General features: G+C 38.3%; 1 non-coding gene across 1 annotated transcript; it reads left to right on the top strand.

Annotated features, from left to right (window-relative positions):
- The first annotated feature begins 4,732 nt into the window (after positions 1 to 4,732).
- TRNAW-CCA (transfer RNA tryptophan (anticodon CCA)) lies at positions 4,733 to 4,804 on the top strand. The gene has a single exon. It is a non-coding gene; the product is annotated as a tRNA-Trp (tRNA).
- Positions 4,805 to 6,391: the final 1,587 nt, after the last annotated feature.

Here is a 6,391-nt window from a genome sequence, read left to right as displayed (position 1 = left end):
AACAGGCCTCCATCTCTCAGGGTTGAGGTTCAAGGGACAGTATTCAAATGATATGGGTGGGGATGAGGAATGAGAATAAAGACTGGCATGAGAGAGGTACGACCGAGGTTAAGTGTAGAAACTGGGAGATCAGGCAAATATTTAAGATACTAGAACCAAGTGAAAGGCAGGGGCTTAATTTTAGAAGCACAATTGAACTCTAGGTACCAATTGAGTTATGAGATGGAAAACAGGCAAGCTTCATGTTCATCCCATTAGTGCTGATCTAGAGACCATCTCATCATCTAGAGATCATCTAGAGATCTTATGGTAGAGAAAGGAAAAGTCTTGGAGCTGGCAGGACTGGAGGGCCATGAGTCCTGATAAAATTCTCAGGTGTGAAGTCCTACAAGTCCCAGGAGTCACAGGTGTGAAGGAGGGACATATGGATAGGAAATCACACAAGTTTTTACAATTGGAATGTTCCACAGCTTTTATAACTCTTTATCATGGTTTTATAATTACTGAGTCTAATCATTGTTGATTACTTCACTAGTTGAGAAAGAAATGTGTTTTGTGCCCTAGAGTGGTAGTGACAGTAGGTGATAAACAGATTTGTAATTCAAAGCCTGTGTAACTGACCAGAGGTCCTTTAAAGAGGAGGAGTCCATTCAGTCAGAGACTTTTGGATCTGGAATAAAGTGAAATATTTCTTCTTGGCCTTTTGGTTAGCTGCAAAGGAAACAACCTAAGTCACAAATTGAAAGCCTGGGCTTCCCTTGGATGGTGAAGAATCTGCCTGCAATGTGGGAGACCTGGGTTCGATCCCTGGATTGGGAAGATCCCCTGGAGAAGGGCATGGCAATCCACTCCAGTAGTTGCCAGTAGCAAAGAGTTGGACATGACTGAGTGACTAACACACACTTAAAAGAATAAGGTTTTGGATCAAAAGGAGAAATCTCACCGGTTACCTACTCAGAGTATGATACAAATAACCAGAGGTTAAATATATTTGTCTTCAGAGTTTAGAAATTTTTATACCAAAAATTTACAAAGCAAGGAATTCTCCAACAATATAAAGGAAAGTGTGAAGAATTTAGACTCCATAGAGATATTTGTTTTGTTCTCTATTTCCACCTTCAGAAGGTCTGAAGGTCATTGCTTTCACTCTGCACACATTTGCCCCTTCTCTCCAGTCATACTGTGTCTAGAAGTGGGATCCCTTTGGAAGCCTTTACTTGGTGATGGGGAGGGTCCCCAGAGCTTCCCCCAAAGTCTGACTCTTTATGATAAGGGTAGAAAAGAATTAGGAATAGTCTTTGTTGATCTATTTCACTCTCCATATAAAATAGTCATGGTTCTTTGATTTCCTTGGGATAACTGCTAAACTCCTTTTATAGAAGGGAGAGAACAAAAGAATCTTTGCAGAAGACAATAACCTTATGCAAGTTTTAGAAGTAATTCAGTGATTCAAAGGCAGCAATGTGTTATATTTTGTGGTAGAGATTCAAGAGTAAGAAACAGTACATTTTAAAGGATTAAAAAAAAACATTGATTAGGGAATGCCACATTAATGTGTAGATTACAAATTAAAAAAACAATAAGCCCATCGTGATTCAGGGTGAGTCAGCTAAGGTAATTTGATAATCCTGACACAGGATGTTCTTTGACATCTCCTTGAGTTTGAGGTTTTTTGTTTTGTTTTTCCTTTGGGGAGGAGGAGGGAGAGAGGAAATCAGTTTAATGTTTTTCATTTAGGTAAATTAAAATTATGCAAAATCACTTTTCTTGACTTTTGCAGTTTAATTTAACAAATAAATAAGCACATGTCTATTTGACACTCCAATCTGGAAGCACAAACATCTTGGAGCCTCTCTATCATGAAGAATGTATTGATATCAGAATAGGTGATAATTTCTTTTACTTTTTTATTTTTAAATAACTTTAGACATAGAAAATTTGAAAACATAATACAAAGATTTCATGTATATGCTTAACCTAGCTTCCCCTAATGTTAACTATTTACATAACTATTAATTAACAGTTAACTATGGTGTTAACTTTTTATCTTATCATGGTTTTCCCCCAGTATCCTTATTTTCTGTTTTGCTATTCAATCTAGAATCCTATATTGCATTTAGTCTCTGTCAATCTGTGACATTCTTTAGTCTTTGTTTTTTATAACCTTGACACTTTTGAAGAATACTGTCTAGCCTGTAGAATATCTCACAGTTTGGGTTTGTTTAGTGTTTTCTCATGATGGGGTTATGCATTTTTGGCAAGGATACTATGCAAGTCATCTTAAGTCCTCAGGGCATCATGACAGATGTACATGATGTTGATTTGTCTCATTACTGGCGATGTTAACCTTAATCGCTTGGTTAAGTTGGTCATGTTGGATTTTTTCACTGAAATTCCCATTTTCCCTTTTGCAATTGTTAACCATCTTGGTTATTTTAAGAGTAGGCTAATACCTTCTCCACAAAGTTTTGCCCACTGATTTTTGCATCCATAGGTGGATCTTTTCTGCGATAATTACACAGTATAAATAATAAATACTGTAGCGTTTGCATAATAATGACTTTGTATTTCTTATTCTCTACATTTGCTAATTAGAATTCTTCAATAAGGAAGAGCTTCCTTCTCTTCTCCATTCATTTATTATTTACTCAGTTGTTTATACTGGAAAGGACTCAGGGATATTTATTTTATGGATTATAATCCAATACTGTAATTTTATTTAGTTCAAATTGTTCCAGGTTTGGCCATTGTAGGGTGCCTGGGTTGGCTCCTGCATCCTTTGACTTGCCCCATCCTTTTTTGAGAACTTCCTTGTTTTCTGATACCATAAGATTACCCGGGCTTATCCTGTCCCAGTCCTGGAATCAATCACTTCTCTAAAGAGTCTTGATTCCTTTTATTGATGTTATCCTTGGGTCTTGCACTGCTCTGCCTGGGTGGGTAGACTTTTGGGTATGATATTCTCCTATACTCAGTTTCTTTCTCTGACTTTGGACTTGGGAGGTCAATCCCTAGATATAAACTGTCCTGAGAAGTAGGAAGTAGGAACAGCTAATGAACCTCTTCATTAGCTTTCTGGTGCTTTCATTGTGTCTCTAAATTCCCCTCTGGAAAAGCAAAAGTGAAAGTCTCTCAGTCGTGTCCAATTCTTTGTGACCCCCATGGACTATATAGTCCATGGCATTCTCCAGGCCAGAATACTGGAGTCGGTAGCCTTTCCCTTTTCCAGGGGATCTTCCCAACCCAGGGATCGAACACAGGTTTCCCACATCGCAGGAAGATTTTTTACCAGCTGAACCACAAGGGAAGCCCAAGAATACTAGAGTGGGTAGCCTATCACTTCTCCAGTGGATCTTCCCGACCCTGGAATCGAACCAGGGTCTCTTGCATTGCAGGTGGACTCCTTACCAACTGAACTGTCAGGGAAGCCCTCTGCACCATGGTTTTTTTCCTCCTTTGGCTCTTGGTATTTCCTAGAGACTCTTTGCTACTGTCTTATCTAGTCTGGGACTCACAGATCACAATATTGCAGCTTAGTCTTTTATTTACTGTACTGACTGACCCCAACGCCTCTGGGCTCAGATTCTGCCCAGACCACATCTCACTAGGTGGCAAGTTGAATGCTATGGAGGACTAAACTTGCCAGCTATCTTTAACTGTGCTGATTAGACTGAGAAGTAGGGTAGGGTAAACGTGTTCTCTGGGCTTTGGGGAGAGTGTAACTTGAATTGTTAGGGGTAGAGATGTCAAAGAACTCCCAGTGAATGGCTGGTCCCAGCAGGTTGAGCCTGGTCAGGAGCCCTGCAGAAGACCCTGAGCAAAGGGCCAGTCCATAGTCACTTTCTAGAAGTCCACAGTTAACTTCTAGCATCAATTGAATTTCTTTCTTCATACTTCTTTTCTGTTGTTCTCTAGCCCTGAAGTACAATTTTATTCAGAAGTTGTGGCTTCGTATTAGCTATGCTTCAGGGATTTTAGTGGAGAGTCTGTCCTACATAGATGGAGACGCAAAAGGGAGAACAGTACTTTCCTCCTTGAAGCCGGAGAGGAAATTACAGTGTGGGGATCGTAACTGGGAACAGCTGTGCCAGTGGAAGTAGAAGTGTGCTAGGAGGAGACAGTCGTTCCAGTACGAGCAACAAACCGCACACTTGTAACACAATCTGGAGAACCTTCCAGTAGTTTCCTTCCATTGAGTTAGCATGGTCCATTGTAATTTCCATATTTAGTGGAGTATGACTTGTGATCTTATTTTGTAGTTATAAGCTGTTAAAGCCTGGAAATTTGAGATAGACCTATTAAAGTTTATCCTGATAGACTTTACTCAATATTCCAGTCTAGTAAGATCATCTTGAATTTTTTTTCTATCATCCATTGTCTTAATTATTCTTTTTGGTTATAATTCTGTTCATTTAAAGAACATGACTTTTTTTTTTTTTAACCTTTATCCAAGTCCAGAATAAAAATGTTAACTTAGGATGGTGACTTGTGGCAGACACTATGGTCTTCCTGGTAGTTAGAGAGCTATGGCTCCGTCTATGGTTTCTAAAATCTACCATTTTCCCTCTTTCTGAGATAAGGAGATTACCTTCCCATTCTAGGATTCTGGCACCTCTCCCATTGTCCATTGATTCTCTAAGTTTCCTGACTCAGAGACTGCTTCAGCAAGTTCCTTCTGGGTCTGTGAATGTAATTATTAAGATTTAGAAATTTGAAATCATTTAATGTGGCTTCCCTGGTGGCTCAGAGGTTAAAGCGTCTGCCTCCAATGCGGGAGACCCAGGTTTGATCCCTGGGTGGGGAAGATCCCCTGGAGAAGGAAATGGTAACCCACTCCAGTATTCTTGCCTGGAGAATCCCATGGACAGAGAAGCCTGGTAGGCTACAGTCCACGGGGTTGCAAAGAGTCAGACACGACTAAGCGACTTCACTATTCACTAATGTGGCTAAAGTGCTCCTTTCTGATCACTACCTATTGGTCATTTACTGATAAGTAGTTAAAACTGTTAAAAGATGGAGAGGTTTTTGGTGTGAGTAGAAACCTGAAAGTGTTTTGCACCACAGTGTATGCCCAGTGGGTGTCCCTGGTGGCTCAGTGGTAAAGAACCTGCCTGCCAATGCAGGAGACATGGGTTCGATCCCTGGGTTGGGAAGATCCCCTGGAGAAGGAAATGGCAACACACTCCAGTATTCTTGCCTGGAGGGCTACAGTCCATTGGGTCGCAAAAGAGTCAGACATGATGTAGCAACTAAACAACAATAACAAGTGTGCCCCCTCATGTTGAATGATTGGTTGTATGATTATAGGATGATTGAATGAGTGAATGAGTGAATGAATTTCTGACCAGTTTGGGTTTTCATAATAGTGTTAGTGATACCATTGGGTATTGACAGGGAAAGTACTTCACTAGAGGACTGCAATTTCTGATTTATACAAGATAATGTAAGTTTACTAGTTAAGATGTTATAAATCAAATGCCATGCTGCTTCCTTTAGCTAATAGGAATGTTATTTAGTTGATTTTAAATTGTGTCTGGGTAGATTATGTGTCAAAAGCTCTATTAACCTTTAAACTAGTGGAATAAGATTAAGGCCTTTTTTTTTCATCCTTAAACTTACTTAACTTTGTTGCTTATTAGCATTGTCCATCACTGGTTTATATGATTTTATTTAGGTCACAAAAATATTTCAAGATATAAGGGTGCATGATTAAAAACAAAATAGAAGGAGTCCTTGGATCAAAAGATGGGATGACTAGATTAAATCTCTAAGGTCCCTTTTAATCTAACATTTCATGTTTTACATTTTTTAAATCAGCTTTATTGATGTTTAATTTTGTATAAAAAAAATTCACCTATCTGAAAGTGTAAATTTTAACAGGCTTTAAGAAAATAACTTTTTTTTTTTTTTTACTGGAAAGAAAAACACTAATTAGTAACTGGAGAATTTTGATGAGTTCTCCAACTTTTAATTTTTATATGAAATAATTTTATTTGAATATTTTGTGTTTAGCTTCAATATTGATGTCATTATTATCACCAGGGCTGCTTGCTCCATTTATTAAGACCTCTAACAGAATTGTCCAAAGCACATTATCTTCATTTTTATGAAAATTATTTGACCTGTTGCACTTTTTAAACCAGAGCATGGTGCTAGCATGGCAGGCATATTATATTAGGAAAGCAGGTTCTTCATTTTATGTTGTAGGTGAATGATCTCTATTTAGTTTATTTTATTCGTTTAGTTTTAATTTAACTTTGAATAAACAAAGAATCACTTGGTTAAAAAATCAAGGTATACAGTGAAAAGTCTCCCTCTTACCTCTTAGCCCCATATGCTCATTGTTCCCCTAAATTTGAAATCATTTTACAGTTTCTTGTGTATCATTGAA

Source organism: Bos taurus, chromosome 10, assembly GCF_002263795.3.
Source record: "Bos taurus isolate L1 Dominette 01449 registration number 42190680 breed Hereford chromosome 10, ARS-UCD2.0, whole genome shotgun sequence".
Classification (NCBI taxonomy): Eukaryota; Metazoa; Chordata; class Mammalia; order Artiodactyla; family Bovidae; genus Bos; species Bos taurus.
This window is presented reverse-complemented; position numbering and strand designations above follow the sequence as displayed.